This window comes from Parasteatoda tepidariorum, chromosome 5, assembly GCF_043381705.1.
Source record: "Parasteatoda tepidariorum isolate YZ-2023 chromosome 5, CAS_Ptep_4.0, whole genome shotgun sequence".
Lineage (NCBI taxonomy): Eukaryota > Metazoa > Arthropoda > Arachnida > Araneae > Theridiidae > Parasteatoda > Parasteatoda tepidariorum.
Window position 1 is genome coordinate 67760209 of NC_092208.1, and position 24417 is coordinate 67784625.

Genomic DNA, 24417 nt, shown 5'->3' on the forward strand with positions numbered 1-24417 from the left:
AAAGAGAGAGTTAGAGAGTAATTTGAGAAAAACTAAGAAATTATTTTAGATTTGCTAGCTACACAACTTAAATTTATTTTGCCAAATCATTCAGCCATTACATTTGGACAAAAGTATAAGAGACAATCGTCAAATGTTTTTGAAATGGACGAAGGTTCCAAGTGCATTAGGAAACTAACAGTCGACGAATAACCTTAGAAAACTTGCCTTATGCTAGAAAATCAAAACTACAAAGAGTATCAGCGATTTTTTGGATTTCTCTAATTGGTAGCTAGCGGACAAGAAATATAAGCATAATATTATTTTTATTTTCTACAATCTCAACCTTAAAGATAATTAACTGAAATCCACAAACATGTCACTTCAAAAACCAATAAGCTCAGCAATTAAAAAAATTATGATAATCCACTAATTATTATCGATTTTTGATAATCACAAGCGTTATTCGCGAAATGCTGCGGAAAAAAACCTAACATGGAATGTTTTGCATCATACTCTTCACCCACTTATCTCTTTATTTATTTAAAATGATTGTGCAACTAATCTTATTGGAGTAGAATAATTTTCAAATTCAAAAAAACAATCTTAGCTTGTTTAATTTAATTCAACAACAAAATTTCAAAACTTAAAATTCGAAAACGATTCTATTCTTTTTATAACTTAAGAACAGAATAATTTGCAACCTCATAATGATGTAAAAAAAAAGTCTTACCTTACCTTTTTTAATTCAACAACAAAATTTTAAAACTTAAAATTCGAAAACTATTCTATTTATTTTATAACTTAAGAACAGAATAATTTGCAACCTCATAATGATGTAAAAAAAAAAAAAAAAACTCTTACCTTGCCTTATTTAATTCAACAACAAAACTTTAAAGTTTAAAATTTGAAAAGGATTCTAAAAAACATCCATTTATAAGCTGGCATTCTCAAAAAAATTGCGTTCTTTTTATAACTTAAGAACTATTTTTAAATAAATTGGAATATTAAGAACACTGTTTAAGAATTAAACCATTCTAAGCGTCTGAAAATATAAATGCAAATATTTCTCATAAATAGATAAGAAATGCAAAAATATAAAAAAGATACTTCAATTTTTTTTTTCTTTTTTACATAAATTAGAAATTGAGAAACATTCCAAAACTTCATTGTTCATGAATTTACTTTTTTATTGTTTATTTTCTTCTTATAAATAGTATATTATTGCTATTATATAAATCCAGCATAGAGCACTTTCTCGGTAATAAATCATTGAACAGTAATAGTTTTATTTGGTAAACACTGGAAAAAGCAATTTTAGTAGATTTCTTTAACAAAATATGAATGCTAAGATTTTCTAAACTATAGGTCACAGAAAAAAATGTTTTTTTGCCATATTTACTTCTAAGACAAACACTTAAAATTTGGAAATCATTCCAAAAGATAGTTATTAATAGGAATGTTCTTTTTCTTACCTTGGCTAAAGCTAAAGTATTATTATTATTATTTTTTGAATAAATTGAGTATATCAAAAAAAAAAACTTTTTTAATAACAATTCATTCCAATTCTTATAGTTTACAATTAGGTAAATATTTACAAAGCAATATTATCAAATTTTCAAAAATACTTTTTGAGTAACGTAGTAACAAATTATTTTTGAACAATAATTTATAATTGGATAAATATTTGAAAAGTAATTTCAGAAAATTTCTTAAAACACTTTCTGGGTAACGAAGCTGCAAATCATTCTTGAGCAATAATTTGCAATTAGGTAAATAGTTGAAAAGCAATGTTAAAAAATTTCTGGAATCACATTTTGAATAAAGAAGTAACAAATTATTCTTGAACAATAATTTCTAAATTAGCTAAGTATTTGAAAAGCAATTTCAGCAAATTTTTTAAAACACATTTTGTGTAGCGAACTTTCAAATTATTGTAGAGCAAATAATTTGCAATTAGGTAAATAATTGAAAAGCAATTTCAGCAAATTACTTAAAACACATTTTGGGTAACGAAATCACAAATTATTTTAGAGCAATATAGGTCGAAGATTCGGCCAAATCACTATTCGTTACATCCCTACTTTCAAAATAGGTAGTTGAAATATTGAAACTTATTTAGCTGTTAATAATTTTTAATAAATTTTTCAAAAAGTTATTCACTGTTATTGAACAATTAGAAATAAATGTTGCATGCCCAGCAGCCAATGAATATACTCAAAATGAAGAAGACTGCAGAATTTCGGCTGCTAATCTAAAAACATATGAGGCATTACATGTGGGTAGATCAACAAGAAAAAAGACTAGACTAGCACTTAAGACTGCTGAAAATAATGGCGAAAAACATCTCATGAACTTGATATTAATGCATTAGTTAAAAAATTTATTATATTTGCATGACTTATTGATCACAAGATCTTAAACGCAATTTACTTAAAACAATGTTTTTCTTACTAGCTGTATTACAATTTTCAACCGATACAATTTCAATACTAGTACCAGGGTGCGTAGCCAAATCTCTCAACAAAAAATAAGCACCTTTAAAGTACTTTTTAAGCACTCAAAAAAAAAGATTTAAGTACTATATGCATTAACAAAATGCAAAATTATTTTCTAAAACTTTACATGATCATGATAAAATAACTAGTTTCTGACAGAGAACTCTTTATTTTATTATATTAGCCACCATAAAAAGATCGAGAGATTTTTCGGTTCGATTTCAGAAGATGGAAAATGAAGCCTGAAATTGAGAATATTTTGCAAAATGCAGAGTTGGACACGAGACTGCAAGAATCTCACCGAACTCAGCTCAGTAGACGCATACTCGTATGACTACTCCCAATTATTTCATCAAACATGTAAAATGATTGGCACTTTTAAATGCTACGGGCCGAATTTAAGCCAAAATGGATTGTGGTTGAATGGTTGTGAAAACGTTGAATAGAACAATGTGAAAAGCACGCTTTTGTATGATACGCAGCGAAAATCGACACGGTAAAGAAGGAAAATTAAACACTTTTTAAAAACACCCCATGAAAGAAGCACCTTTAAGGGCTTTTAAAAAACAAAATCGAAAATAAGCACCATTAAGCACTTTTTAAAAACGCTACGTACCATGAGTACAATTTTGAACTAGTACAATTTTTAACCTATCTACTTCAAATTTTGACACAATAAGTACAGTTTTCGTTGCACGTAGTAATATTTTATTTCTTAGTTTTAAGCATACCACAAAAATGTAACTTATTTTATATCATTTTTTATAAAAAAAAATTTTAAAAACGAATCCATTTGTGAAAAATTTTACTCCTGAAAATCATTCGTGCAACGAAAACTATATTCATGCAATTGAAAAAAAAAGGAAAAAAAACGGAATCAAATTTAAATAAATTTTTTCCAACTTATGAGTACAGCAAGTTATGGATAATTTAAAAAAAAATAAATTATAGACATTGTATATAATACAAGCGAGATTTTTTTAAATTGTTGCATTTTCAACAAGATAAAATCTCTATATATATTTCTCTTACACGGCACCAAAAAAGAAGCCTCATTACAACTCCCCGAATGGCAACGTTAGAAAATCGACCAATGATTGCTGCTAAAAATGTCACATGGCAAATCTATATGAGGTGGCTCAACATATAGCGCTTTTAAAAACGGAAACAATAACCAGANACCAAAAGTGTTTTGTGATAATCAGGCTGCTATACATTTCTCTAGAAATAATTGTGAAAACTTTAAGACAAAACATATAGATATTCGATATAAATTTATTCGACAACTTATTGAAGAAAATCTAGTAGAATTAGCTTTTATTCATTCTAAGAATAACTTAGCAGATTTCCTAACAAAACCATTTGTGGGTAATAAATTTAAAGAAGTTGTGAATAATATATTTTTCTCTGATATAGATCACACGACCGTGGGGCCGCATGTTGGAGTGGTTTGCTACTCCTCTGAATACATTAAGTTAACAGAATTAAGTTTCGGTCGTGTGGTGGCAACAGACATTTTCTTTTCAGATAACGTAAGTGACGTCATCCGTGCATATAATTATGGAATCTGTATATAATGCATGCTTTGTTGTAAGCATGGAATCAGTCTTGCTTCTTGTCTTGTCTCTTCACTATGTCACGTCACTGTGTTGTTGTTTCCGGTGACGTACCAACATTTTTGTTAAGATATATTTATGTTTAAATATCTTCAGTTGTACGCTGTATCGAGATGGTACTGTATGAAATAAAGAAATGTTTAAATCTTCAAGTTTCTTTATGTGAGTTAACACTTTCACTCAATACTGTGCTACTCAGCTAACGCATCAACATTCTTCTACATAAGTACAATACTATGTCTTTGATGATGAAATACTATGTCTTTGATGATAATTTACTATGTCTTTGTGCTAGAACATTGTGTTCATTAGCGAGCGAGCGCAGCGAGCCATGGTTCACGGCGTGAACCACATAGGATTACGTAGCAATTCTCGGGAGTTGGCGAGCGTTAGAGAGCAGGGGGCGGAGCCTCCTAGTAAAGATTAAAATATGAACAATAAGGTAAAAAAATGCATTAAGTTAAATTAATCTCAATCATTGCAAAATTGATTAAAAAAATCCTTCTTTTTTACAAGTTTCAACTGTGTTGTTCCCCTTTAATTACAGATACATAGAGTAACCTAGTTACCACGTGTAAAAAAAAAAATACAGCTTCTAAAAATAATTCTGAAACTACAGATGGTATTGTTGATATTTTTTTGATATTGTATACGGAACTAATGACGCAAGAGTGGGATTCAAGATAGCAATTGACGCACAAATGCACAAAATAGAATTTTTTATTTTCGTAACGAAGAAAACGATAAAATTGTTTTCATTCAGTACACTAAAAGGAAAAAAAACTAGATTACTAAGTATCCAAATACAATCTTTAAATGCAAAATAAAACTTTTTTTTTTTTTTTTACGACTCTATTAAATTATCTTAAAATGTGTAAATATTTTTCCAAACACTTGCAAATACTACGCATAGCTTTTAATTCCCATCTTTTGTTTGTTTTAGTTCTCGTAGTAATGATAAAAAATTTAACCCTAAGATAATGGTAGGAGTTCTGAAAATTATCTTACCCTCTCATTGATAATGCTATCATAAATGAAAATAAAAAAACGTAAATATTATTCAAATAAAATAAAAGCTTTAAATCGACGTAAGATAGTCAAATAAATGTTAAGTTTCATAAACATTGAAAAAAAAAAAAGAGTCAGATAATGTGTTTAATATAAAACAAACAGAAATTGCAGGGTGGAAAAAATTTTGTAAATCGGTATTTTTCTGTTACGAAAAAAAACAAAAACAAAAAAGTCATTAATTTGTGAAAGAAACCAAAAAAGCAACTTACTAAATAAATAAAAAAAATATTAATATGAACTATTCATATATCTAATATATCCATAAATAATTTTTATAGAATTTTCAATTAGATAGAACAGTTATATGAAACATGTATAGTTATATGGAATGTGGAAAAGAATAATCCCAAATGCTTGTTTATAAATCTAATTATAAACGAGCATTTAGAAAGTTATAGCAAATGTAAGACAAATAAGCATTGTTTAAAAACTTTGAAACTAATAAAACAGACTCTCTGTAAATAGAATGGAGTTACATAGGACAGTTATATAGCGTAATTATATGGAGAATTATATGAATAGTTGTATGAAATATGGATGTGGAGAATATACTGATAGTTAAATGGAACATGGAGAGTTAAATAGTTATATAGAATGTGGATATGTAAAGTTATATGAAAGGAATATAGATATGGGGAGTTTTATAGAATATGGATATGAAGAGTTATATGGATAGTTATATAGAATATGGATATGGAGAGTTATATGAATAGTTAAATGGAATATTGTGTATAAAGAGTTATATGAATAGTTATATCGAATATGGATATCGATAGTTATATGGATAGTCATAGGTGCATGTTTAGATTGCTAATTAAATACAGACATTGATTGCAAATATGGCACAAATATGTATGGTTGAAGAAATTTGGAACTAATATATGACTCTCTTTAAATCGAAACATCCCTTAATTTGAAACATTTGATTTAAGTGACATTAATGCTCCTTATAACATCCTATTGGAACCAAAGTTAAAATTTTATCTTCAACTTGAAAATTTCTTTTTAAATTGATTTGTTAAACATCAGATTCAGAAAAATTCTAATAATTTCACAACCGTTTAGATCTAAAAAATTTTAAAATTATTTAAATCGTGTTTCCAACAAGTATTCCATATGTGCAAGCAATACTTAATTTATAAACGAATTTTTATGATCATTTTGTTTCAGTTTAGACTCATAATTATCTAAAAAAATATATAAATATAATTGACAATACAAATTATAAAATCATTGTACTATAATTTTCGATTTATAAAATTGAAGAAACTGATTTATATTTTGATTCATAAATTTAAAATAATAATTATAATTTTAACTTACAATTTTTTCAACTACATTAAAAAATTGAAATATTAACTGTATTAAATGCATTGTTGAATATTGGTAGACATTTTTAGAGTGCTTAACAAATAATAAACCAAAACATGCCCTTTTAAAGAAATAGCTCCCCATATTTTTATTAATTACTGAAGTGCACCTTAATAACAATATACATTAAAAAGAAAAATAATAAAATCAAAAAAATATATAAACCAATAAAAAGTTTTTTTAAAAATTAATTAATTAAGCTTAGAAGTGTTTATTTATTTAAACGCAAAAACATTATAAATGTGGGAAGTAAAAATTAATACAACGAATGATGGTATGGAAATTATTTATAAATAATAAATAAATCGTGATAATCTGATATACTTTCAAAATGTGGTTCTCTCTCCCATGGATAGAGAGCGCGTTTTGTGATACGGTGCTGCCACCTGTTAATCAGGAGGTTAAGGAGAACCAGGAGAGAAAGAGAGGAAAGGGGGTGAGCAAGTTTGGAAAAGTAGAGAGGGCGTGAGTGACGGATCGCTCAGAGGCGTTTGCGCAATCCTACACGATGCATCATGCTTCTCGACAGTTGTATTGTATTCAAATAGGGTACGACTTGAAAAGTTCATAGCGACACTTTCACTAACTTTCTATTCACTCTCATTTTTTTTTTCTTCCTCTCATCGCTCACAATATGAAATATGGAATGTTATTTCAATACAGTGAAAAATTTCTTTTGAATCGCACAAATTGGAAGGAAAAAAAATAGCAAAAAATCAAAGATAGTTTGATTGAAATTGCTAACGATTGAGATTTGCGAAATAATTTGATTGAAATAGCAAACGATTAAAGATCTTTAGATAAAAAAATTTTTACAAATGCAAACGATTAAAAATTTTAAAACTTGTTATATAGTAATCCTATTTAAATAATTTGTTGGTTATAATACAATATTAATAAAAACAAATTTATCTAAGCAAAAGGCGTTAAATAAAAAGTAAACAATGTAATTACCGTTTTATTAGTTATCACGCATCAATAGTTTGAAAATACTTTTAAATGAAAGTGCAAAAGATCTAAGAGTTTTAAAATATGCTCCTTAGTAGTTCTAATCAATCAACCAATTGACTTAAAAAATGTGTTGAATTGGGTATATTATAGCCTACGTCACAGGTTGTGTTATTCCTACTAAATTTAACCCATGAACGGCATTTTCTGCGAGCCTAACTTCAAGCCACAAGTAAACAAACGAAGTGTTTGATCGTTTAAATAGCTGCTCGCCAGATTTTATTGCATTATAAAGAAAAGTAATTGATATTCGATTTTTGATTAATAATTGATTTATGTGGATAGTGGCATAGAATTTAGCATTGCGTCATGGTAAATGTTATTCCTACTAAGTGGAAGTAGTTGTGTTTTTTTTATATTATACCCAATTAAAAAAGAACAATATAAACAAAACAAAAATTTATACTTAAATCGTTTGCATCATAAAAGGTCCGTTTCCCTTGTCCAGATAAACAGAATCCTGACTTCAACTCTTTTTATCCTAACATCAAAAGAAAACTAAAACTAGCTAACTAACTTCTGAACTCATAGAGTTCAGAAGTTATTAAGAGTTCAAAAACTACTTATAAAATTCAGAAATAAATCATAGAGGTAAGAAATTAATCAAAGAACTAAGAAATTAATTACAGAGTTCAGAAATTAATCATAGAGGGAAGAAAATAAAAAATAAAAAAAATATTTAGAGGTTCTACTACTAATTGAAAGAAAGTACTAAAAACGTGATTCCAATTATAAGTTTATGAAATGTATTTATATTATACCTTTAGTATTAAGTGCAACAGAAAAAATAATACCCAGCATTATCGTAGAAACACTACAAGTAATGGTAATTTTAAGGAGCTCTTTGCAAGAAATAGCATATTTTATTAATATCGGTGCAAGAAATCGCAAATTTTACAAACCTTTCAGCAAACAATTGTTGTTATATAAATTTTCCTAATCCTTGAATTAAATTAAAACATAGACAAAATTTATTTTCCCTTTTCTCTACAGAAAAATTTACTTTTTTGTTTATAAATTTTAAAAACAATTACCGTGAAGTATGTCGGAACCTGCAGCAGTGGTTGAGATTCTTTTTAAATGTTATTGTACAACAATAGTATATAAGTTGCAAAAAACTCGGAAGCTAATTTTAAGTTCTCATTTTAATGGAAAAGATGAATTTCAAATATATTGTGCAACAATAATCTATGAGCTGTGTAAAATTCAGAAGTAAATTTCAATATTTTATAATAAACCAGCAGTCTCTCTCTGGCGACCAGCTGGTCTGTCTTTTTAAATAAGTTGAATTTTAAGTATTTCGAGATTTCAAATCATGGTGTCAAACACACATTGCTCAAGTAAAAGAGGATTTAATTTTTGTCTCCTATTCTTTTGTCTTAATATAGTATAGCAACGAATTTGTTATTAAAATGTTCAGTTAAACATATCCACCCATACATTTTAAAAACATGCTAATTTTCTCAATAGCGCTTTTGAAGTATAATAAAACAAATTATCAACTTTTTTAAAATTAAAATTTTGCACTACAAACTAATTAATTTTATTTATGAAAGATCTTTCGCCAAACGAAGGGAACTTTAAGTGTTATAAACTTATTTAAGTTTAAAAAAATTACACAGATCTAAAACAGTTACAATGCATTTTAAAGCAAAAAGAATTATGACATTTAGTCTTTCATAACTAATCTAATTTCGCTCCTTGAGCAATTCGAACAAAAATAATTAAAAAATGTATGAATACAATTACAAAAGAGAAAAAATTGTGATCACTGGTTACTTGCTGGATTCAAAAAGGTAAAAAAGAAATTTAACTAAACATAGAAGATAGGCTTTGCGTTAGGTAATGGACATTGGAGAGTGCAGAACATAAGAGTGCAAAACACATTGGAAACTCTTCAGGTGTTAAATGGAATGGGGGAAATATTGAGATGTCAACACTGGGAATCGAATCCCAGTTTTGTCGGTCTTGAAAATGACAGATAAGCCCTCTCGGCTACAATATGTAAGCAGATGTAAGTAACTAAGTGGCCTCATTAGGTGGACCTAGTCGGCGCGATAAAATTCTGGTTGCTTAACCGTATTATGTGAAAGCAGATAATAAACTGTTTTTTTTTTTTTTTCCTTCACAGTTCGAATACTATCTTTTTTAAGGTTTTTTGATTGCTTTGTCTGAATATGATACAATAACAATTAAATATATTNTGATCCTGTGGCCCCTCCTGTTCATCATTGGTATCAGTGCAACCGCCCAGGTGGCAGCCTGACCCTTCAGTGCAGTAGGCTAGATCAGACGGTTATATCAAGATTTCTAAGTGGTCACCTAAGAACTATGTTGTTCAGTAATGGTTCAAGAGTTTTCCCTGTTTGCACTAAGTGTAACGACCGACAAGCTACTCCTGAACATATACTTCAATGCCTAAATATCTCTAAAAAGGACCTCTTTTCAGATCCACTTTTTGTTACAGACTTACTCAGAGTCTCTGGAGTCATGGACTTGGTTTAGCTCCGCTAACCGTGTGGGCCAGCAACAACACAACAAGTAACTAAGTGGCTTCATTAGGTGGACCTAGTTGGCGCGATAAAATTCTGGTTGTTTAACCGTATTATGTGAAAGCAGATAATAAACTGTTTTTTTTTTTTTTTTTTTTTTTTTTNAATACTATCTTTTTTAAGGTTTTTTGATTGCTTTGTCTGAATATGATACAATAACAATTAAATATATTGTTAAATAAAAAAATTTTCCGCAAAATTTCTAACAGTGCTTATTTTACAAATTGAAAAAAAAATTTTTTATTAAATTAATCAACAAAATTTTTTTGAAAAAAAATACGGATATAAACTTATGGAAAAAAAAAAGAAACTTAACTTACTCAAATGCTGAAAATTGACTATTTTGTTCCTATAGAAGAAAGAATCCTTAAAAAAGAATTACATCTTACCTAAAAGTAAGGAAAATATAATCAGTAAACATACAACACAAATACTTAGAAATACTAAACAAATACTTAGAACAACAAATACTTAGAAATACTAAAGGAAAATGAATCAAGATGTATACAAAATCCTCAAGGCAGTTATATTTTTAGGAAAAGCACCTATTTTTACAGATTTTATCAATTTCAGTCAATTTAAACTCTAGCCAACGGCCCGCCCTTATAAAACATTTTATATTTTCCATTACTTTTATTAACGTTCTGTGTTTCATTTTTGTACTGTAATTATAAATTTCCTGGAATTCTTAACGTCCATGTTTTTATAAGCATGGTTACTTTTATATATAAAAAGCACAACACTATAATAACTTTAACACGGATGTTACTTGATATAGTTAGTGAATAAAAGAAAAAGGTCTGGACAAAATAAAAAAGGGATATTATCAGTATAATCTCAATAAAAATTATCCTTATAAAAATTATAATTACGTGCAAAACCAAACTTACGAATTATAAATGATAGAACTATTATAAATAAATATAATAATGCTTTTTGTTTAGGCTTGCATTTAATTTAATATCTTTAAAATTAGTTAGATTTAAAAAATGAGAAGAGGTTTGTTTGTTTGAGAGGCCTAGTTTTTCTTTAAAAAAAACTTATTTTTTTCTAAGTTTTTCTAAAAATAAAAATAATAAAAAATAAAAACTTATTTTTTTCTAAGTATTTCTTTAATAAAAAAAAAACTCTCTTTTTTTCTAAGTTTTTCTTAACAAAAACTTATTTTTTTCTAATTTAATATCCGACTTAAATCATTGAGAGCATCGTCCTTAATGCACTCTGAGTGCAACATGAGGTTGTAGATTTCACTCAGAGATCGTTATAGAGACAGCGCCCGATTAAGCGCACGCGGGGCCCTAGGCCATTCAAATTTTTGGGGCTCTTAGATTAAATTTTATTCCCCGTATATTTTTTATTTATTCAAATAAAAAAGTATTTATAGATCTCTTCATTTAAGAAAGCAAATTTAAAATTAAAATAAATAGTAATAAATTATATTTTTCTTTATTTTGTTAAATTAGAACTAAAAAATAATCATAACATTTTGAAAAAAAATTGAAGTTTATTAACACCTTACAAAATCAACGCTACTCTAAAATTGGTATTCAAAAATCTTTTTTTTTTCTGCTCTTGCGATCAATAAACTCATCTGTAATGTTATCAATATTAATTTCACGGAGAACATTCGATAAACATCAAACTTAGCATGTCTAATCGCTTTTGAAACATGACGCTTCTTTGCTCACTCAAGATACGTTTCATTTTTAAAAACGAGCGCTCCGTAGAACAATTTCTTTTTTAAAAAAAAAATTTATATCCTTCGCTGAACAGCCGACCCAATTTTTGGGTTTACGGCTACTAATGTTCAACTCCGTAGCCTTGTAATTTTGAAAAAATTCAGAAGACAAGGAGACTCCTGGATCAGTACCTCCACAGGTATTGATTTGGGAGCATGGAGGATTTTGCGACTAAACAGATTTAACGTGCACCAGTCACCATTTACTACACGGGGGTCTTTGACCGGCGGGGATCGAACTCACGAACTCTTGGCCCAGCGCCCTACCGACCAGGCTATCCCGGCCTCCGTAGAACAATTTGTTATCATAAGAGTTAGAAAAATGCGAAGAGCAGTTTCAACATTTGGAAAAACAGATCCAAGTTTGTCTTGAAATAAATAGTTACTGCCTTCAATTTTTTCGCGCGCAAATCAAAATGACAAATTTGAACTTAAAAAACATTGATAAATCTTATAATACATAAACTATGATAATGCTAATGAATAATAACCAAAATAAGTAATAAATAAATATGATTAACATTATGTAAAAATAATTATCGTATTTTATCAATATATATTTGAAATTTTTATATTTTTTTCTTAAAAATCATTGTTTTTCTAAATTTTTCTCACTTATTTTCAAAAAAACCATTTTCAGGGGGCCCCTAATCATTGGGGGCCCCAGGCCATGGCCTAATGGGTAATCCGGCACTGCATAGAGATATCTCTAAACAGGAGCTTCCCACAAATATTTTGCATAGGTTTTAAACTATTTGTTTGGTTAATATTTTTTGTTTTGTTCTGATTTTCCTTTGTGTTTTCTTATTTGACTTTTTCCAGATGTGGTGCAGAGGTTTGCCAGTTCGCTGGGAGAGGTTTTGATGGTCTCTCCTGGAGGATATATATATATATATATATCGATTATATTTTAAAGTAGTTTTTTGATATTCTATTACAGGGTGCGTAGTCAAACCTTTCAACAAAAAATAGGCACCTTTTAATCACTGAAAAAATATTTATATGCACTATATACATTAACAAAATACAAAATAATTTTCAAAGACTTCACATGATCATTGTAAAATAACTAGTTTCTGAGAAAGAACTCTTTTCTTAATTATATTAGCCACCATAAAAAGTTCGAGAGATTCTTCGGATCGAATTCAGATGGGTGGAAAATGAAGTCAGAAATTGAGAAATCCTTGCAAAATGCAGCAGAGAGTGCAAGCATTTCACCGAACCCAGCTCAGTATACGTACATGCGGACCCGCAAGTATTTCATCAAATGTGTAAAGTGATTGGTGCTTTCATACGCTACGGACCGACGGTAAGCCGGTAAATGCATTGAGTTAGAATGAAATGTGAAACCGTTGAATAGAACAATATGAATACCACGCTTTTGAATAATACGTGGCGAAAATCGACATGGTAAAGAAGAAAAAATCTCATTTTCGAAAAGGGAAAATTAAAGCACTTTTTAAAAACGCCCAATAAAAAAAGCACCTAAAAGGCTTTCAAAAAACGAAAATCGAAAAAGAGCACATTTAAGCACTTTTTAAAAACGCTACGTGCCATGTATTATATTACCTGATCGCTCAACTTTCTTTTATGATTAATTTATTTGATTTTCATTTTATAATTCTGGCAACAGTGAATTTCCTTTCTCCCTCCCCCCATGTTTCTAAAATTTAAATATCAAACTACAGCAGTAAAAACAGATGCGACATCCAGAGAAATATTTCTTTGACTTTCTAAGAATCAGCAAAATAAAATCGCAAGCTGATTCATATTTTAACGGAAAAATCTATTTAAAAGAAATGACGGAAAGAGCAGGAAAAAAAAAAAAGCTGCTAATATGTTGAAAAGGAAATTTTCTCACAGTAGCTTTGGATGGAACGTCATTTGCATGAATAAACAAGTTCCGGAGACAGCGAAAGTAACGAGATGTGTTGACCTCTGTGTACTTATAAGGGGAACAGCTGGAACACCCCAAAATAAGAGTAAAATAAGGGACGTACTACCCGCCCGTAAATAGAGTTTTGTTGGCGACCTTGGCAAAATCCCACCGATACAAACAGGAAACGGAAGCAACAACCAGACCCACGCAACAAAGGGCAGCCACGACAAAAATGCCACCAGATTTTCTGCAATCTGCAAATCTCATAACAGCTCTTGAGATTTCAAGAAACAGGAACAAGATGCAATAGAAATCGAAAATGGTAAAGTTCCTTTGAAATGTGTTGTAGACGCGTTAATAGCATAAATATAATAGAAACGTTACGAAACTGCAGTCGAGGGTACAGATGTCACTAAGAAGAAGAAAAAAATCAGTTCCAAAAAGCGTAAATGCAAAATCAATTACGAGAAATTTAAAAATGAGACTCGTGAAGTTTAATTCGTTATAAACCAGTTTAATCCGTTCTCAGACTTAAAGGGAAAAAATTCAGCATTCCAATAAAAGGTAGGTACAAAATTATTTTCAAGAAATTTAAAAATGAGACTCGTGAAGCTCAATTCGTTATAAACCAGTTTAATCCGTTCTCAGACTTAAGGGGAAAAAATTCAGCATTCCAATAAAAGGTAGGTACAAAATTATTTTCAAGAAATTTAAAAATGAGACTATTCAACCTCTGTTCGTTTAAAACCAGCTTTGTACAGTTTCTAATGGTTGTGTCAAGCGAACCCACAAAATCAATTACGAAAAAATTCGAAAATAAGTTGAAGTTCAATTCAGTTTTTTACTTCATCTATAAAAAAACTTTATCACCAGTACTGTAAAGCAAAAATTCGGCATAACATAAGCATAAGCGTATGTACAAAACATCATAGCATAAGCATAACATAAGCGTATGTACAAAATCAATTACGAAAAAATTCGAAAATAAATTGAAGTTCAATTCATTTTTTACTTTATCTATAAAAAACCTTTATCACCAGTACTGTAAAGCATATGTACAAAATCAATTACATGAAATTTAAAAATGAGACTACTAGATCTCAATTCATTTTCTGAGTACAAAATTATATTAATGTTTTACATGCTTTTATAAAATAACATAGTTTGTAATTAGTTAAAGATAGTTTTTGAAACATTTCATTTCTGAAGCGAGTAAAAAACAAACTACCTAGAATTGAACTACACTGTAAAAATTCCAAAGTAAAAATTCCAAAAAGTAAGGGCACCCTGGTTGCAAGATCCCTAAAATTAATTTTACTGAAAACTCCATATTTACCATAAAATTTTATATCGCATATTTTTAAAGTAATTAATTGTTTAACTACAGTGATTTTAAAATAAGTCATACTGTAAAAATTTACTAAACTTATAAATAAACTGTAAAAAATACTGTAAACGTACTGTAAAACTGTAAAAATACTGTAAACGAAATTTTGCTTACAATTGCATAATTATGTAGGCGGTTCAACAATTAACTTATTTTAAATGTCAATAACTGTCTACACTGAAAAAAAAAACCCGGATCAAATTATGACAAAAAGTACCTACACTCAAGGTGCCAGTACTTTTCACAGTAATTTAGACCAGAATTTTTGACAGTGCAACAAATTTTTTCTTACGCTATATTTTGAATATGGGTAAATAAAATTAATAAAAATGTACGAAAACTTACAATTGCATAATTATGATAGGCGGTTCAACAATTAACTTATTTTAAATGTCAATAACTGTCTACACTGAAAAAAATCCCGGGTCAAATTATGACAAAAAGTACCAAGACTCAAGGTGCCAGTACTTTTTACAGTAATTCAGACCAGAATTTTTGACAGTGTAACAAATTTTTCCTTACGCTATATTTCGAATATGGATAAATAAAATTAATAAGAATGTCCGAAAACTTCAATATAAACTTGTGGAATATATTGTACAACTATGACTGGCGATCTAACAAAACATATTTATTTTATAGGTAAGAAACGGATAGTGCGAATTTTCCGTTAAGTTTTCTTGGCATTTTATTCATATATGAAAAACGTAATTATTTTTGCTTTCATTTTATAATGAAAATACATTATTTTTATAAACTTTATAGTAAAATATAATTAATAAAGTGATTATTAAAAAAATAAAAATAAGAAAATCTTCAAAGCATGGTCAAAAAATCTTTTAGAGCATATAAAAACCTATTTTCGATTAAAATTATTTTTCAGTTTCATATTTTTTACTAAATCTGCGGTAACAAGAACTATAATTATGAAAATATGAACAAAATTATGAAACCATTACCATATGAATGGAAAAATTACTAAATTGATGGACCAAATACCGTATATTTTGATTTTATTACCGGTTTTATTATTATTATTTCTCTATGTAGAAGATTAAATTAATAAAAGTATTTCGCAGTCTCTACTTAAAATAGTTCAGTTTCATTTTTAGTTACACTAAGAAAATTTTTTGAAGAACTAAACAATATTTTTATTTTAATTCAAGAAAAAATTCCAAGTCTTGTGTACTATTTTTGCTGTAAATAAAGTGGTTAATGTTTCAAAGATAATGGATTTCAATTTTTTTACATCAAAAAAGATTACGAAATTCCTATTTCACTATTTGCAACATTATTACAATAAAAACTATGCTATCTTTTTAGGACATAAAAAATGTTTGTAAAAAAAATGCTATATTCTTAATAATTCATTACAGAAACATTATAAAACTTAATTAAGTTATGTCTTTTTCTGGACATTAAAAATGTTTGGAGGTTTCTTGTATATACTAACTGGGACATTACTTGTCAATGTTGCACTTTAAATATTCCGTTACAGAAACATTATATAAATGTTGTCTTGTTATACATTAAAAATGCTTGTGACAAAATGCTGTATTTTTAATATTTCCTTACAGAAACATTATATAAGCTTAATTAAATTATGTTATCTTTTTTGGCCTTTAAAAAAATTTTCTGGTAAAAGACTGAACTTTTAAAATTTCCTTACAGAAACATTACATAAGCTTAAGCAATTTTATGCTATCCTTTTCGGACAATAAAAACAAAGATGATACGCATACAAAACGTTTTATGCATCACGGGAGACGTCTGAAAAATATTATCATGTTCATTATTAATAGTTATACTATTCTTCAAGTGAAACATATAAATGACTTTCGATAATAATATTCGTGTATGACTGATAAAAAAAAAACATTAAAAACACATCTAAAATGAAAAAATTGAAAAGGAGGTAAAAGAACATTTATAATGACGACTAAATGGTTTTCAGCGCATCCAAAACAATTATAAGAATGGGGAAGGGAAAAAAAAGTCCCAGGGAAGGCAGTGATTATCGTGTTAGCTTTGCATCGCGTGCTTTTTCTTCACTAATGGAGTCAGAACGCAAAATGAGAGGTACTCCAGGACATAACCACTCAACCCCCTATATCTGTCACACACGCAAGAGGTACATCACAGTAACTAAGATTCACGAAAGTGTGAAAACACCAGAAGAAGTATTTCAATTATAAAATAAAATGTCACACTATCCGACTTCGCAAATAGTCAATTTGTTACAACTTGTAAAGCAGTGTAAGAAAAAAAAATGGCATACATTACGTTTATCTTAAATTTTAAGTTTATTTTTCCTAAAGTTTCTAACTAGTGCAATTTTAATTTATGTATACTTCTTATGAATATAACATTGCGAGAAACGGGTAAAAAAGTGAGTACAGAATACTCACTTTTAAACACATCAGGTACTAAAAATAGCAACGGGTATTTAATCTAAAAATATTTCGTATGCTTAGTTTAAATGACTTTTTTGTATCAAAAATGAGTATGGAATTTTTAAAAAAAATTAACAACCCATTTTTGAATATGTTACTGTATCAAAAATGAGCGTAAAATAAAAATAAATGAGAATGTCATGTATTCATTTATTTATTATGTTATTTCTATGGCAAAAATGAGAACCGCGATGCCTCAGGGGATAGAGTGTTCGTCTTCAAATGAGGTGAACCGGGTTTGAATCCCGGCGATGGCTGATTGATACGAATTCCGCATCCGGATTGCACTGACCACAGTGCTGACGTGAAATACCCTAAGTGGTTCCCTTGCCGTCAGGCTAACCGTGGGAGGTTCTCGATGTCTTCCTCCACGAAGGCAAATTTTTCCCAATACATGATCCAGCAGTTCACTTATCTTCTGGGTTGGGTACAAAATTACAGTACAAAATTACAGTACGTAGTTGAACATTAGCAGAGATGCCAATTTGCTCCGGACAGCAAATAAATATTTATAAATGGTACTTTATCAATTGGGATTCTTGGTTTAATAAATTCAATTTAGTAGATTTTTATCCACCACTCTTTCTAAATAATTCATAGGCTTATATAATTCACCACTTTATAGTTATATCATGCTTTACCTTTTAAAAAGCAAGCAAAAATAGTCAAATATTTGCAAAATTTAGTTTGTAGTTAGTATTTACCGTCTTTTTTCTAAAAATTTTTTTTAATTATTTTGGCGTGTCCGGAGCAGTTGGCCACTCTGCATTAGTACTCGTAAACTCAAAAATTTGGTCAGCTGTTCAACGATGGTCATAAAAATAAAATAAAGCAAAAATGAGAGTGGGAAAAAAAGAAAAGAGTTTGTCATCCTTTATTCACTTTTGAATATGTTTCTGTAATAAAATAAGTATGAAACAAAAAATATATGTCACGTGCACAATGTTATTTTTTTTATGAAAAACACTTAAATTAAATAATGGAACGCTTTAAGTTTGAACAAGAGTTTAAATTTTAAAAAAGTTTTTATATATATATATATTTTGACTAGAGAAAAATTAACAGATTCCTAGTAAACAAATTATGGAGAATTTATTCACATTTTCTTTAAACTGGTCATAATAAGCAAACGTAAATACAAGTATAATTTAACACCTTCAACAACAAAATTGAACGAATGTAATTTTGAAAATAAAAAACTTACTTTAGAGTTTGGAATTAGGTCATCGAAATTATGTATCTTCCTTCAGTTTTTTTCTAGACGAACGAATTCATTTCAAAATTAACGTAACGTAATAGCAACGATAGGTGAACTAATAGTGCATACTAATTTCAAATGTCCCTGTATTATTTAGAGTACATAATAGTAGGTACGAAATATAGTTAAAAGATTCAAGCGAGGACAAAATTCGTCATTGAACTTTTTTTTAAAAATTTGTAATGAGTTTATAAATAGAATTATTGAAATCCGTAATATATCGAAAGTACATTTATTTGCAAAAGATAATTCTCGTTCTGTTAGGTTACAAAAACGCGTTGTGTTGCACATTTGAAAAAGGCACGCGTTATAATTTGTTTCAAACATACTCTCATTTCAAAATAAGCACGTCCTATGAGTTCATTTTTGAGTAATTCTTTTTTGCCCGTTAATAAAATTATATATGAATTCACTATAGGATTTTTAAAAAATAACACTTCGGCAAATGTACCAAATTAAAAAATATACAACAATGAATTTTTATACTTCATGATAAAATAATGAAATTAAATTTAATTATTTGGAATAAATTTTTTGCTTAAATTAGAACATTATCTTATCATATTTTAGCTGAAAACCATGACTAGTTATGGATAATATAAAAAAAACTTTTTTTAAACAAATATTTCAGAAAAATCTCAAAAATCGTAATTTTTATCGCTCAACCGTAAAGCCTTAATCTTGACTACGAAATCGTAATAATTACAGATAAATTTGCGATATCTGATACATCTGAGTTATCACTTTCATTGTATTCAAAAAGTTTGTATCATGTTTTTATTACAATTTCTGTAATTTTTTTACAGTTAAAAGATGTCATGTTATGATTTGGGTCTCATGTTACGATTGATCTTTTCAATTGCAGGGTTACCACATAAAAAAATGAACAAAATAGTTGCTTTTAGTAGCCCAAAGCATGAAAATAGTTGCCGAAAACTACGAAAATAGTTGCCTAAATAAGAACAAAATTTTTTCAATAATATGACTAAAATTTTAATAAATTACTTAATTGTCATATACCATGATCCTTTTAGTCAAGTTATGTGGCAAATGTGATAATTTTTATATAAACGTTAGTGTTCCAGCACTAAATTTTTAGATAAAAAAATTAGTATATTTGCAGAAAATTAAATACTTTTAATTTCTAGAATTCATTCAAAAAAATACTTTTACATTAAAAAAAAACATACGTTTTTTCTAAAAAAATTTCCTTTTTATCAATAACTAATTTAGCAAATATATATATGCATATATTGTGAAAAGTGATAACTCTAATTCGAAATTTACGCATCTTATTATCGTATTAAAAATTGGGTTTTTTAAAATCATGCAGAATTTCGTAGCAGTAACCGTTGAAAAGGCGATCAAGAAACGAAATAGACTTACAATGGAATCTGAGCAAATTGAGCACATTAAAAAGTGATGACTCAAATATAGCTAATAGTATTAAAATCAAACTTTATATTGCACCAAATCAATATTATTCAAACCAAAATTTACATTGCACCAGGCGAAAAGTACGGCAAATAAAAAATCATAATGAACCAAGTGAAATGAGTTCAAATCCAAGCTTATACAGAATCAAATAGATATATTTCAAATAAACTAGCATTAAATGCTAGTTTACGTAGCACTAAGTTAAAAATAAAATAGGTGAAAAGAATTCGAAACTTAATTCCGTGTATCAAATTAACTAAAATTTAGGTGGAATTATGCATATTTTCCACAATTAATGAATTTCAATAGATAAAGTAACTAAACAGGTACGTAGTATGTACAAGACAAATATCATACCCCGAAAATAAGTTCATAAACTTCACCCTTAAGAAAAGTGAGAATGAGAAGAAAAAAAAGGGGGGGTTGATGTCCGAAGGCGGCATTGACCGACTGACCGCTGGACAGACAAACAACAACATCACAGGAAAGTATGTTGTGTCTAGATCCAGATACTAAGAAAAAAAAGAGAAAAAGAGAGAGAGAATGAGTGGGGGTGGGGGGAGTCAATTAACGGCGTCTCGTAATCAGCAACAAAAGAGAAGAGAACGATAGAAAAGAGAAACACGTGCTTTGGTCACGAGACTCACTCAACCCTTCCCTTACAGCATTTGATGGCATTGTTTCTTTTCTGGCTATCCACTAAATACGAGTGATAGAAGGAGAGAGGGATTTTTCCTTTATCTTCTTCCGCGGCTGATTAATTTTTGTCTTTTACGACCAGATATAGAACATTCTTCATAAGCATTAGAACGATCTTCGCCATTTGATATAGAGTTTTTCTAAACTGACTGTTTGCATGATGCATTTTGAGAAAAATCATTTGCATTTTTATATGCATAAATAATTTTTTTTTTCAAATAACACACAAAATTTGGTTTAATTATCATGCAAATCTTTCTTAAAAATTTTAAGTACATATTGAATTTTAAAAGTTAACAAAATCTTAGCAATTTGAATTTTATATTATCTCCTTCCACGGCTGATTAATTTTTGTCTTTTGCAACCTGATATGGAACATTCTTAATAAGCATTGGAATGATTGTTGCCACTTGATACAGAGTTTATCAAGACCGAATCTTTGTCTGATGCATTTACGAGAATAATCGTTTGCATTTTTATTATATAATTATTATTAGTAGTATAAAAATGAAAACGATAAAATACTTTTTTTTTCAAATAACATAAAAAATTGGGTTCGATCATCGCGTAAATTGAATTTTAAATATTTTATAATTTATTGAAAATTTGACGATTAGTAAAGGGGCATAAATAAGTACTATTGCATAATATTACTGCTAAGATGCTGAAATCAGTAATTCTACAGATTATCTAGGTCAAGTGCAGATTAAATGGAAGGATTTGTTAAAGTGCAGGAAGCCAAACTTTACATTGCAGCAAGAGAAAAGCATTCAAATTTAAAATTAACACTGCATCAAGTGAAATGTACTGAAATGCAAATTTACAATGTAAAATTCTGGTTAATATTTAAGTAGATCATCCTCAACATTTGTGATGATACTCTAAATAACTTTTAGAAATTTTAAGCATTGAATTTTTATTAAATTATTTCATTTATTTTTCCATTTTTTGAAAAATATAAATAGCGAAAAATCTTTAGGTCTTATCTCCTTACTGATGCATACTGCATACTGTACTGATGGCATGCATCACACATTCATACTACTGATGCATATACTTTAATTTCTTATTTAATATCATGTTTTCTGCTTAATACATTTAAAATCTCAGATTATGTCATTATATAAGATTTGATAACTACTGATGATTTGATAAGTTTTAAATTATCATTTAGCTTTTAAAAATATAAAGCAAACGAAAAATTAATTTCGAGAAATGAAAACACTGATGAAAAGTAGTTAACCTAAATATCAAGTGCCTGTTCTAGAACATGTAAAAAATACCAATATTTTGTACTATATTGAATCAGTTTGAAAAACTTTGTTTACACTTTATATAATTCATATTTTATGCGGTATTTTTTTCTTTTAAAAAACAACATTATTATAAATTTTTTCCTCTTCTGTTAATTGGAATATTTAACTTTAGGAAAGGAAGTGTTAAATTTCAAAAAATTTGCTGACATCAAAAGTAAGAGAAAAATCAACGACTAAAATAAGGAAAAGAACTAACAAAAATCTGTATTGCGAAAAAAAGACATAAAATATAAAAAATTTGAAAATATATTCGATATTTTTGGCAAAAAGTAAGATTAAAGATTTTTTTTTTATGAGAGTACTCAGAGAGATGGAAAATATAGTTATATATTAATAAAATAAATAAAAAATAAATAAATAATATAAATAAATATAATAAAATAAATAAAGGAAGAAATGTTTATTTAAAAAAAAAACGAACTAAACTAATAGACAATTAAAAATATCAAGTTTCGAATATATTTATGATATATGTGGAATTTCTAGAGTTGGCATTTTATTCGGAAGAAGTGTATTTTTTCCAGAACACCGGAATAAAGCGGGAAAAAACCGGAAGAAACTGGATTAAAGGCAACAAACTAAAATTGGGCAATACAAATATTTAACAATTACTAATAAATGAATGACTTAAATTTGAAAAATAAATTAAATATAGTACAAAAAGAAAAAAAAAAAATAGGTTAAATTTTTTTTAAAATAAATATTTTAATATTATTTATTTATATTTTTTTACAGAATTTTAAAATATGTATAACTTAATACAATATTTTATTTTTATTTATGTTACACTTATTTCCCTAAATAAATATGCACACTTATATGTAGATAAATAGGTGCATTTATGTCAAGTTGAAATGTATACTATCATATTATTTTCAGTTTACGGAATATTCCGTTTAAAGATTCGAATTTTCAAAAAAATTTAAAAATACGACTTGTTAAAATATTAATTTAAAAGTTACTATTTTGATAAAAAAAATTTTGAGTTGGCTAATTTCACGGGACTTTATACCGTAATTTGATCCGGAATTTTTGACAGTGTACTTGCAATTTATAAATAGTATTCCAAAAAAAGAAGGGGAAAAAAACGTATCAAGAAGTAAATTATTTCGTCAAATATTAATTTAAAAGTTATTACTTTGTTAAAAAAAATTTTGAGTTGGATAATTTTACGGGACTTTATACCTTAATTTGATCCAGAATTTTTGACAGTGTACTTGCAATTTATAAATACTATTCCAAAAAAAGAAGGGGGGAAAAAACGTATCAGGAAGCAAATTATTTCGTCAAATATTAATTTAAAAGTTATTACTTTGTTAAAAAAATTTTGAGTTGGATAATTTTACGGGACTTTATACCGTAACTTGATCTGGAATTTTTGACAGTGTACTTGCAATTTATAAATACTATTCCAAAAAAAAGAAGGGGGGAAAAAAACGTATCAGGAAGTAAATTATTTCGTCAAATATTAATTTAAAAGTTATTACTTTGTTAAAAAAATTTTGAATTGGATAATTTTACGGGACTTTATACCTTAATTTGATCCAGAATTTTTAAAAGTGTACTTGCAGCATACTATTCCAAAAAGAGAAGGGGGGAAAAAACGCATCAGGAAGTAAATTACTTCGTCAAAGTTAGAAATAAAAATAGTAAATACTAAACGACAGTAAAAAGAAATCCATATTAATGTTGGACAGAATCAACATTATTACACATAAAAAAAAGTAAAAAAGCAAACATTTCTGCATTAAAAAAGAAAAAGCTTAATGGCTAAATTTTCTGAAGCGGGGAGAAAAATCTGTATCATTATTTTTTCCTTAACTTCACCCCCAGCGGCCGATTCTAACGGGCAGACACTAAATCGGCCATTAATATTTTGTCGGGCAAACTCCTAATAGCATCGGTAATCACGGCGAGCATTCATTTATGGCATTGGCGACGACATTTCGATGGGCCATTAACGGGTCAACGCGTTAATCGCGGGACCCAACACAGCGTTACGCCATGCAGCAACGTGATTTCGATGCTTACAAACTAAATAAACCGAATAGTTTTGGCGATTATTAGTAGATTTTTTTATATTTTTACTTTTTTCAAATGATTCAGAGAACAGCTATTAAAGAAAAGATATGTGAATTTTCTTCCGTTTCAGAAA

The 24417-nt window shown here is 28.2% G+C and overlaps 1 protein-coding gene across 4 annotated transcripts in view; it reads right to left on the reverse strand.

Annotated features, from left to right (window-relative positions):
• The window catches only part of LOC107438772 (POU domain, class 2, transcription factor 3), a 545522-nt gene that overhangs the window by 315445 nt on the left and 205660 nt on the right, over positions 1 to 24417 (reverse strand). The window contains exon 2 of one of the 4 annotated variants that reach the window (XM_071180570.1): positions 10416 to 10484. The exons of the other annotated variants lie outside the window; for them this stretch is intronic. The gene's annotated coding sequence lies outside the window, so the exon portion shown is untranslated. The remainder of the gene's footprint in view (positions 1 to 10415; positions 10485 to 24417) is intronic. 4 annotated transcript variants of the gene reach the window in all.